This window comes from Choristoneura fumiferana, chromosome 11, assembly GCF_025370935.1.
Source record: "Choristoneura fumiferana chromosome 11, NRCan_CFum_1, whole genome shotgun sequence".
NCBI lineage: Eukaryota > Metazoa > Arthropoda > Insecta > Lepidoptera > Tortricidae > Choristoneura > Choristoneura fumiferana.
The window spans coordinates 15192938-15205193 of NC_133482.1; the positions used below are offsets into that span (position 1 = coordinate 15192938).

The 12256-nt window shown below is 37.3% G+C and overlaps 1 protein-coding gene and 1 long non-coding RNA gene across 2 annotated transcripts in view; both read right to left on the reverse strand.

The window, feature by feature from the left end:
• The window catches only part of LOC141432896 (SCP2 sterol-binding domain-containing protein 1-like), a 532736-nt gene that overhangs the window by 421114 nt on the left and 99366 nt on the right, over window positions 1–12256 (reverse strand). The gene's annotated exons all lie outside the window — the stretch shown is intronic.
• On the reverse strand, window positions 296–1487 carry LOC141432388 (uncharacterized). Its single transcript, XR_012451828.1, has 3 exons — window positions 1457–1487; window positions 1298–1377; window positions 296–867 (listed from the first exon to the last, which is right to left on the reverse strand). It is a non-coding gene; the product is annotated as an uncharacterized lncRNA (long non-coding RNA).

Here is a 12256-nt window from a genome sequence, read left to right on the forward strand (position 1 = left end):
CAAATGATGTCCAAACTATTCAATAACCATATCGTTGGTTTTAATTTGACAAAAAATTGATACCTTTTTAAAAAAGTCGATTTTACTTAGGAAAGTCAGAAATTAACACTTACCCCGCGATCGGGGCTACAATTAACGGTTCCGAGGTAAAAATTAACAAAAGGGGCAACAATTAACATTGTAAGTATTTTCCTCTATAAATAAAGAAAACGCAAAATTACAATGACATTTCTTTATTAAGCAATACAATTAATATTAGACTTAAATAATATAGCACTTTGTGCCTGTAAAAGCGATATAAGTATATAGAGAAAGAAACCCAAACAAAACCTCTCTATATAATAACAAAAATCAACAAATAACTATCTGAATGATTTCTTATTAACAGTTACTTTTACTGTTATATTATTGAAGGCAATGTAAGTTTTCAATAATCACAATGTTCACTTATATATCACAATGTTTAATCATATTCATCGTCTGTATCACAATTTTGGCAAATGTATGAAACAGTGTTGCCTCTGATATATCCGGACTGAGCCCACTGCTTGCACAAGATGCACTGCACCAGATGTGTCTTCATTGTTTGAGACACCACAAATTATACAGAAATATTCATCTTCTGCACTGTCGCTGCTTTCTTCCAATATCCTTTTCTTTGCCTTTTCATTTATTATTTTCTTTAAATAACCCCTTACCTTGCTTTTTTTTCTTTCCATCGTTTTGATTCTGCCGTTTTTTTCTCTTTAAATTTCTGTTATTTTCTATCTCTTCTACTGCTTGTTTTTCCGGTGTGTCGGTGAGTATGGCAGATTTTCTGGTGCTTAGTCCTGCAGCTGGTCTGGTGCTTGGTTGTTAGTCCTCATGCTGTAACGTTTAAGATACATAAATAATTAGGTACCGTGGTGAATATAGCTCAGCAGCAGCTCTTTAAAGTTAGGACAGATGGACGGACAGACGGACGGACAGCATAGGCTTAGTAATAGGGTCCCGTTGGGCACCCTTCGGGTACGGAACCAGAAATTGAATCCAAAGGTATATACTGTTAATACTAACCCCACATACGGGGTAAGAATTAACATGTTAATACTAGCCCCGTATGTTTTGTTAATTTTAGCCTCATGGATACCTTTTCAATAAAAAAAAATGTAATTACGAAATAGTGTACATTAGCGTTAGCAAAGTTATGTAACATTATTAAGAATAAACCAAGCTACTGCGAAAAAAAAAATATTACGGCGGAATCAAATATTCAACACGTAAATCAAAAAATCGTTAAGTGAAAAAAGTTCGTTACCTGGCCAAAATAGACGCACATCACAAAACTCACTCCCACGGTGCACTGAGCTGGACTGACGAGTCTCAACCTGTAGACCGCTGTCACAGGGACAAATTTTAGGAATCACTAGTGACGTGCTGTTTATAGTTTCTTAGAAATTCACTTGTTAATACTTACCTCTGTTAATTGACGCCCCGGCCTCCCCTAAATTCAATTTATTATTATTCTCATTTTTTTGTAGTATTTTACTTTCCTCACAGTCGAAATGAAAAGTAGAGTGTCTAACTCGGGTGAAATGGATCACTTTCCACCCTTGGTTATCAATCTACTATTTATTAATTATTCTCCAGTCCCATGGGTGGGCAAAGGCCTCTTCTTTCGAGTACCTATTTTCACTCCTCGGGAACGCGGCTAGGTCAGCTACATAGTTATATGAAATGAATATTTCTGAAAAATGATGTAGGTATCCACTTCTTCATCCATACTAATATTATAAATGCGTATTATGTGTGTTTGTATGTTTGTCCGTCTTTCACGTCGAAACGGAGCTACGGATCGACGTGATATTTTGGCATAGAGATAGTTTTTAGGCCAGAGAGTGACATAGGCTATTTTTATCCCGGAGAAATGCACAATTCCCGTGGGAACAGCGCGCGATAACCAAATTCCACGCGTACGAAGCCGCGGACAAAAGCTAGTATTGTTATAAGTGCTGGTATGGAGATGAAGTTAATATAGCTAGAACAAGAGTTTCGGTTTTTAATATATCTTCAATATCGGTAGAAATAACCATGATAATGAAACCTACTTGTAGTTGGATATCAAACTTAAATACTGCCAACTGGCCAGAAAGCATGCCATTAGTATGTCTGCGTTTAAAAATATTAAGTGGTTAAACATACTACGTCACATACTTAGGGTGTATTACACTTGAGATTTTTCTACTTATGATTTTTCTTAAATAACGATTATCTCAAAAACGGGTTGTTATAGGACTACATGTTATACTACTTTATATACTCCAATTGGGCTCTAAAATCGATGGTTAAAATCCCTCGGGTTATTCGGGCCCACGGTGTACAGTCAGTCGGGGGCGTAAATACATACAAAATTACCTATTATTGCATACGTTTGAGGGCCAGATTTATTGCCGCACAGTATATTTATACAGTAACTGTGTAGTCAAAACAACGCTGATAATTCTAGCCGAGTCGTCATTCTCATCGTCAACGGATTCTCATTTGTAGACAGCTATTTACTTATGGTTAACTTCATGGTTTTCACAATTTTCCCCGTAATCAAACTATCTTGTCCGCAAGAGGTTTTTAATGGCGACATTTTGGGGCAGGGCACAGAATGAAATTCATTGTGCCCCAAAATGAGCTCCATTGTTCGCCACAGATAAAACAAGCAGGAAAATTACGGGGCAGCGCCATCGGCGCGTGCTTGATTTGTTTTAAATTATATTTCGGGGTTGCTGTAAACTAACGAGCCACAGAATAGCTATACTCGAATTTATGTATACCCCAGTCACATAACAACATTAGTTAAAAAAAACTTTTTTTTACATTCAAAATTAGGTCAGGTACTTTGCAAATATATTCTTCAATAATCCACCAAATATATTATTCAATAATTCACCAAAATTTATCACCGCGACGATAAAATTTTATAAAAATAATCTTGAATAATTCTGTAAAAAATAGGCGAAATTACTATAAGCCTATTTACTTCATAATTTACTACTTTTATTTATGTTCTTTGTAACACAAGAAAAATCCACTTATTTTTTTGAAAGGAACTTAAAAAAGGCTTCATATTTTCAAAAGTAAAAATTATTACGATAGTGGCATAAAAGGTAAGTATAGTTAAGGTTTAGGCATTTCTTTTAAACGTGCTTTGAGACTTTTTGTACTTATTTTTGCTGCTAATGTTATATCGGTTTAACAAAATACGTAATTTACAATCATATTTATAGTTGGATTTTAAATGATAATTATTTAAAATCCGATTTCTTGATAATAGGTGACTTAAATAATCTTATTTAATTTTTTCCTATTAATACAAATTAGACGTATTACGAAATAATCGAAATAAACGACATTAAAACTTTTTCGATTCACAGATATGTAGGGTAGACCGGGGACAATAGAAACACGTCATGACTGAAACAAGTCAAATTTCTCGAAAACTATAATACCTACGGGTATGACGAAACACTCAGAACACGCGGTCGGCCACGGCTGAATCCCCAACCAATAGCGCTCGAGCGACCGAGCGGCGTGGACTTGTCGAGGAGCCATCGAAATTTTTCGCAGTCAAAAGTAACTATTTGTGATCTACTTTGTTTTCTTATAACTTTGTTTACTCTTGTATTTTGACTGATTAAATTATTGGAGGGTTATAGTAAGGAATAAACGCGTGTTTTGATTGTTATGGGTCAGCTTTAGAGTGTCTTTTATGTGTAATATTTGACCATGAATTAAAAAATGTGATGTGGGGACGGTAGAAACAACTTTCTTGTGGACGATTGAAACGTTTCTATCGTCCACGCGTTTTAATCGTCCCCAAAAGTAACCCATTTCAAATATAAGGAGGTTCTGTGTTTGATGCACATGCTTTTCACAAACATTTCTAACATTTCTGCTATTTTTGACCCAGTTAAAAATATTTTATTTAGTAGTGTCAAATTAAAACCGCTAAATAATAATACTTTTTAATATATTTTTCAAAGGATAGTATTAAAACGCACATCAAAAAACAAAACTTTTTTTATCCAAAAAAAAATCTGAATCAAAATTACGGATTGCACAGCAAAATAACCCACTGAAAATATTACGTACTAAGTATAAAAAAAAATACAAAACCTTATAACTTTTTTTTTTAATATAGCTTCTAATTTTGCAGGTTTCCTTACGATGTTTTCCTTCACCGCAAAGCTCGTGGTAAATTTCAAATGTAATTCCGCATATGAATTTGGAAAAACTCAGAGGTGCGAGCCGGGGTTTGAACCCACGACCCTCTGTTAAACCTGCGAAGCAATTCAATGGTGCGTGTGAAGTTCCCAATCCCGCACTGGGCCCGCGTGGGAACTATAGCCCAAGCCCTCTTGTTCTGAGAGGAGGCCTGTGCCCAGCAGTTGGACGTATATAGGCTGGGATAGATAGCTTCTATTTTTGCACATCAAATATAATTACCTATCAATTTATTTTCAGCATGTATTATACTTTTTACATAACCAGCACTAGTAGGGGCCAAATAAATAAGGTTCTGGCGCTTCGCCGGCCGCTGCCGCGGCGCGCTCGCTTTGCTCGCTCGGCTTGCGCGTCGCGTTGTGGTCGCAATTGTACCTAACGCTCCTTATAGGCGTATATAGAGGGAGGGCCGTGTGGGCTGTGGAGTCAGTATTTTTGCTGTGCAGTCAGTATTTTTGATGTGATTGTAGTATTTTTGTATATTTTCGAATTATCTGCAGTACCTACTAGTTTTGCTAAACATTTAGTTTATTTGTATTGAAATAATTTAACTGATGTACATGGTATACTTCAGTATTTTCACGAGACTGACTATTAGTAGGTAAGTACCTACAATTGTTAATAGAGATGGTTGGTTATTGTTAAGAGCATTTATACCTGCTGAGCTGGCAACGTTGCATTTTTGTTATTTTTTTTTCAATTATTCTGTAAAAATTTAATTAAAATTAAAAATGTATTCTGATAAAACTGTTGTTAATATATAATGTGTCTGCTGCAATAATGATTCGTGATAGGCTTTTATTTTCTTTAGGAACCGTTAATAAACATTTTTTCGTTCATTAAGAATATACAAGTCTATCACGAATAATTATTGGAGTAGACACATTAACTTATATTAAGAACAGTTCTAACAGACCACATTTTTAATTTTCATTAAATTTTTATGGAATAATTAAGAAAAACTAACAAAAATGCTACGTTGCCAGCTCAGCAGGTATAAACGCTCTTAAAATATATCAGAAAAAGTTAAAGAACATTTTTATTTCATCTTGGCATATGAACTCTTAAATATTTTTATAAATAAAACAATTTAAACTGAATATCTTGAGTCTATTATTTAATTTTGCATCCCGACGTTACGGGTTCTTTACAGCACTCGTTGTCACAGGGTACGGACGTACCTATCTATACTAAGTATACGGAGTTACGGAGTGGTTATGATTGAAACATTGTTATAATTGAAACAAGCACTTTTGTATGAAAAATGAACATGCTTTTTCCACTTTAATTCTGTATTGTTTTGTTTACTATTGAATCATAACTTCTTTGATTAAGTTAAATGTATAAGGTAGCAGCAACAAAGACAGCTAAAAGTCCTATACTTTTTTTTTATGCGCGTTTTTTTAATCGAGATGTTCAGAAGGTCATAAATTGTAAAATATTTATTTTACGCATGTGGAATTTTGATGAGCTCATTGTATACTATGGTAGCGATGAAAAAGATTGTAACAGATAAAATTACTTTAATTGTGCCGAAGATATTAGGGTGTTTCAATTGACCCCACATAGTGTTTCAATTGTCAGTCATGTGTGGTCAATTGAACCACTCTGCCCCAATATCTTTATTACGTTATGGTCAAATAACTATGGGTGATAGACCTTTCAAGTTCATCTTATTTAGGAACCAGATAACTAAGCTTAAAATAATTTAGGTCTACATCTTTCTAACCATAAAAATAAAAAAGTTACAGGCGATTAAAGCCAAATCGTTTCAGTTGTCCCCGGTCTACCCTAAGTTGGTCAGTCTGTATACAATTTGACATCTCATCAACATTGTTTGCTCCGTAAGGCACCACATAGCAAATTTCGTCGCAATCGTTAGAGCCGTTTTAAACATTTCAACGACGGGGGTAAAACGCCATCTATCGGCAAATTGCAAAACTAATTTGCAGGCTAGAACTAGTTTTTATTATATTTTTCAGAGTTTTTATTATATGAACCGATATCTATTTTGTAAATTATATAATTATTGAGCCTTATTATTTTGTATCTTGACATTTAAATTTTATATTCATATTTCTACTTATTTTGTTAATTTTATTAAATTGTATTTTACGTGTTGTCCTAGCAACAGAGCATGTGGAACCTGATAATATATAAGACCTATTTTGTACACCATGTCTTTATGTAAAATAAAGTATTTGATTGATTGATTGATATCAATCTATTTTTTTTCATTTGAAAGAAGATACTTTTAGCGAGATCTATAGGTACTTTGAGAAAAAACATGCACGCTGTGGCAGTTAAATTACAATCTTAGTTTAGAAATTTTTTTTTTGCAAAAACTTAAAAACAGTTAACAAAAAACTTATTTTTTCTGGATTTTTTTTACTAAGCTTAACTTCGGTGATTTTGTCATAACATTTTTTTGAACTTTCGGAGTGAATATCTCCGAAAATATTCACTTTATCAAAAAATGGTTTTTGCGAAGCCCTATTCATTTTATATTAATTAAATGATACTGTAACGGATAACTCACGTCTTAAATCGAGTTTAGTTCGACATGTTTCGGGTATTTCAAATACCTATAAGTACAACGATATCCCACAACATTGGGTGGAAGTGAAAAAAAAAACATCCGACTTTAAGTGTACCTATGGGAGACAACCTAAAAAAAAAATATTTTTTTTTTTATTTTACCACTGTCGGCGCGACTGATATGTATTTTATGCCAAATTACAGCTTTCTAGTACTAACGGTCTCTGAGCTTAGCCGCGGACTGACAGATGGACAGACATAGCGAAACTATAAAGGTTCCTAGTTGACTACGGAACCCTAAAAACTGCTCGTGTAATTATAATAAGATGTAACGAAGAAGAAACATTTTTAACATCCGCTTAACTAACTTTGAACTTTTAATATTTCAGGTTAAGACTTTATTTAATTTCCGGCCGTCGACGCCAAATGCATGAATTATAAAATTGACCTACTTCTGAACCTGTAAGAAGGCTTCTGGTATTAAATGTTGCACTAGTGTTGTCAGTGAAATGAAATTTATAAGCAGGTATTTTGTACTGTTTACCCTTTATGTATATCCGTTGCCTAGTATCCATAGTACCTACAAGCTTTGCTTAGTTTGGGACTAGGTCAATTGGTGTCAAGTGTCCCATGATAATATAATATTTTTTATTTATTTAAAAGTCGCGGGTTTACGGTGGATGCTGGTCGCGTGGATGCTGGAGGTCTACAGAGGCGGCCTATGCCCAATCCAACCGTGTACTTCCTATGGCTGATAATTATGATGGTGATGAAGTACAGAGATTAAATCCCTGTCAGTGTTTCGTCTTATTTACAACTAGTGTTTACCCGTGGCTTCGCACACGTAATTCATTAGATCCAGCAGCTGAATTGAAATTTAGGGATTTTTAAAAATTCCCGCGGCAAAATTGGTTTTCATCGACGAATCATGTAAAATTACATGACTCTAAGCCCAGCGGTTGTTATATCGAGATTTTTATCCCTATCCCGTGGGAATATCGGAATAAAACGTAGCCTATGTTTTATTTCAGGTGTCCAGCTATCTACATACTCGTACCAAATCCATCCATTGCAGCCGTTTTGCGTGAAGGAGTAACAAACATACTCACTCACTCACTCACTCACTCAAAAACTTTCGCATTTATAATAATAATAGGATCAACCCAACAGCTGACGCCTACGGCTTTAGAACTTCCTATCCCATGGCAATTTCTGTACACATAGCTCACTGCTGGGTAGAGGCCTCTTCTCAGAATGAAAGGGCCCCTATAACTATTAAGTATATTATAATTATTATATTACCAACGGTGCTGGCTGAAAATCAGCGCTGGGGTGTTTATTATTAACGCTTCAGCATTATGATGAGCCAGTGTCCGATTCGCAACCGCAATGACACATACTTTCCTACGTGTTGTCTATTTGTACATAATACTATTGTTGTGTCTTGTGTTGTGAATTAATGTATTTTCTTTCTTTCTTTATTATCACAACCGAGACTTGTCAGGCTATAAGTATAACAAGGAGTTATAATTACCTCGACGTATTCTCGTGACCCGTGAGCCGTGGTGGCGTAGTGGTTTGACCTATCGCCTCTCAAACAGAGGGTCGTGGGTTCAAACCCCGGTTCGCACCTCTGAGTTTTTCCAAATTCATGTGCGGAATTACATTTGAAATTTACCACGAGCTATGCGGTGAAGGAAAACATCGTGAGGAAACCTCCATAAACCTGCGAAGCAATTCAATGGTGCGTGTGAAGTTCCCAATCCGCACTGGGCCCGCGTGGGAACTATGGCCCAAGCCCTCTTGTTCTGAGAGGAGGCCTGTGCCCAGCAGTGGGACGTATATAGGCTGGGATGATTCTCGTGGCCACGGCCTAGTGGCAGCATGGCCGAACCGTGGGGGTAACGATTACTAGTTTTGTTGGCGTGATAAGTCCCGGGTGTGGTAATAGTTATGTGAAAATCACGAAAGTTTAAAGCAGGACTACATGTTTCGTAAAGTTTGTCTTATACGTATAACCTATTGTAATCTACTTCTTACTTCTTCCTGTGTATAAAGTTTGCTTGAAAGAGATCTCTCTAATGCGATAGGCGGCCTAATTCCTTAGGTACCCTGTGAGTTTTTTTCTCGGTCTGTATCTCTCTAATTTCAGGGATCTCTGAAACAGTTGTAACGATCTGGATGAAATTTGTCATGTGGGCGTGTTCAGGGGCGAACAATCTCTATGGGAAAACACTATTTTCAAGTTTTATAAAATATGTTTTTTTTATAAATTATTTTTTTAGACGAGCTTTATTACTAACTATGCTTTTGTACTAAGTAACATTGTTTTACAGCAATTCGTAAATAGTTAAAGTAGACGTCTGAATAACGGTCATTTTGTTATATTAGTAGCCATTCTATTTTTCAGTAACTGATTTTAGATCACAGGATATAAACAAAAGACTATATTTCAGACCAACAAAAGTCCTTATAGTAGGGTGCCATCTATTGGGTATTAGCATGTCAAGCGCTAAGACATTTAAAGTACCATTTTTCAGCGTAAAACTGAAACAACGCAGGCAACGAACAACCACAATACGCACTAAAGCTCAAACATTTTCCAACGCGTTAACACCCTGTCACATTAACAAGCCGTATGCACATGCACGTTGTGTGCACGATAATACCGACCGCTGAATGTGACAACGTCCTAAACTGTATGTTTTGTGTATTAGCCCGCAACCAGGTGGGTCCGAATGCCGGCCACGTAACAATTAGTGGCTGTTTAGTACAATCCGGACCGCGGGTGGGGACTGCTTTGGCCGCAGCACTGTTATATCCGCCAGAGGGCCTACTAGTATTTATCGTGACCACACATTTAGTAGAACGTTCGTATTTGCGAGCCATATTCATTCACAGCTTTGCGGTGAAGGAAAACATCGTGAGGAAACCTGCACAAACCTGCGAAGCAATTCAATGGTGCGTGTGAAGTTCCCAATCCGCACTGGGCCCGCGTGGGAACTACGGCCCAAGCCCTCTTGTTCTGAGAGGAGGCCTGTGCCCAGCAGTGGGACGTATATAGAAAGAAAAGAAAGAAAGAAAGAAAATGCGTTTATTGCCAACAATTAGGTAGGTATATAATGCATATTACACAAGAAGGGTACCTACTCTAAAAATTAAGTTAACTTACTAACTATATGCGGGTTCTATAAAAGTTCGTGAGACCTGCTTTCTAATGTAGGCTGGGATGATGATGATGATGATTCATTCACAGCACGTGAGCGAAAAATGACCAACTTACTTCGTGGAAGGGATCGTCCTCGACGGATACGTCGTGGAGGACTCATACTCGTCTCGTAGTATGTATCGTGGATATGTCGGTTCATATTTTTTTTTATAAAAAAAACTATTATGAATTGTCACGCAGGTATTCCATCGATTTTCACTGAAAACAGCATAGGGAAATGTTTTGAGGCATATGGAACACTGCACTATAACCATAAAGTCTTTGTATAGTATACATTATATTTGTTGTTATTACTGTACAAATATTTATGCTCTGGACTGTACCACTGTTTGCTAGCAGCTCTATCCCGTATCCACCCAGATTTGTTGCGTGTCGATTGTTTTTGTCGGTGCGGACGAGGGGCGAATCTCAATGCGGTCGATACTCGATACCGATAACGGTTGATCTTTCGCTTCCGGGAAGCGTTTGTAAACACGCCCGAGTTGGGAATGGACCATTAGTTTCCGGTTGCAGCCGGTTTTATTAGTGCCTTTGTTTCCTTTTTCACACTTGAGAATTAGTTACTCGCGTCCCTGCGGGGTTTGGTATAGAGATGCAACGGATATCCGGTCAGCATCCGGTATCCGGCCTATCCGGCCACTATTTTACTATTCGGCCGAATACCGGATAGTTGCGTACTATCCGGCCGGATACCGGATGGTAAAAAACTTATAGTTATGATTAAAAACTGGTATTTATTTATGAATTTATCAATTATTGACATCAGTTTATTATTCTAAAGGAGCTGTTTCACCACCCATTGATTAATGTGATACCGCCTCGCGTCTATTCAAACAAAACAAATTGAAACTACATCATATTTATCCGTCAGTTAAAAATAATCAATGGGTGGTGAAACCGCCCCTAAGTTAATTTTTTATACTTACTCTAGGTACAAGTTGCAACCTGCACGGAGTGTCATGCGCATGTTCGAATTAGCTTAATTTAATTGTACGTAAAACTATGCCGAATATCTGGCTATCCGGCCAACGGTCCCGCCGAATATCCGGTATCCGGTATCCGGCCAAACCACTTCCCGTTTCATCTCTAGTTTGGTACCTTTTTAGGGTTCCGTACCTCGAAAGGAAAAAACGGAACCCTTTTAGGATCACTTTGTTTTCCGTCCGTCCGTCTGTCAAGACCCTTTTTCTCAGGAACGCGTGGAGGTATCAAGCTGAAATTTATATCAAATACTCAGGTCTACTGTCCCTTGGAGCTGTGAAAAAATCAAACTTCTAAGCCAACGCAATCAAAAGATACACCCGTTTATGCTGCAAACTTCCGCAAATTTTCGAAACTCGCAAGGGAATCAAAACCTACAGGGTACTTTCTGTGAACTCAGAATCTTGAAATTTGGTACGTAGCAACGTCTTATTCTTATAGCACAGATAAAGGAAAAATTGCGTTAACCGTAAATTTTTAGTTACATCATATAATAAAAATATTTATACGGAACCCTCGGTGCGCGAATCCAACTTGCACTTGTTTTATTGGCAAAAAAGTTAAGTCCCCTCTTAAGCTGCGTTTCCACCAGAGATGTGCGAGGATGTTCATTTACCTATTCGCACAGCACCGCTCTAGTGGAAACAGTTGAGCGGAGCGAGGAGTTCAATGAAGCTTTTCTATTAGTTCATAACAAACATTCCTCAGACTCAAATTCATTTATTCGCGACACAACGCATTCCTCGCCACCCATCCTCACATATTATCTCTGGTGGAAAAGCTGCCTTAGTTACTCGCTTTTTCCTGGGGGTCGGTGCCTTTTTTTTATTGGTAAAGTTAAGTTCCCTCTTACAATTATAGTATGTAGTAGGTAGGGTACCTTTTCATAATTTTTTTTTTTTTATACGACTGGATGGCAAACGAGCAAATGGGTCTCCTGATGGTAAGAGATCACCACCGCCCATAAACATTTGCAACACCAGGGGTATTGCAGACGCGTTGCCAACCTAGAGGCCTAAGATGGGATACCTCACGTGCCAGTAATTTCACCGGCTGTCTTACTCTCCACGCCGAAACACAACAATGCAAGCACTGCTGCTTCACGGCAGGATTAGCGAGCAAGATGGTGGTAGCAATCCGGGCGGACCTTGCACAAGGTCCTACCACCTGCCATAATCAATTGCCTTTGGCAAATGTTTCAACATGACATTAGTAGCACGCACACAGGTTCCGCCTTGGTACGTGATTCAGTTT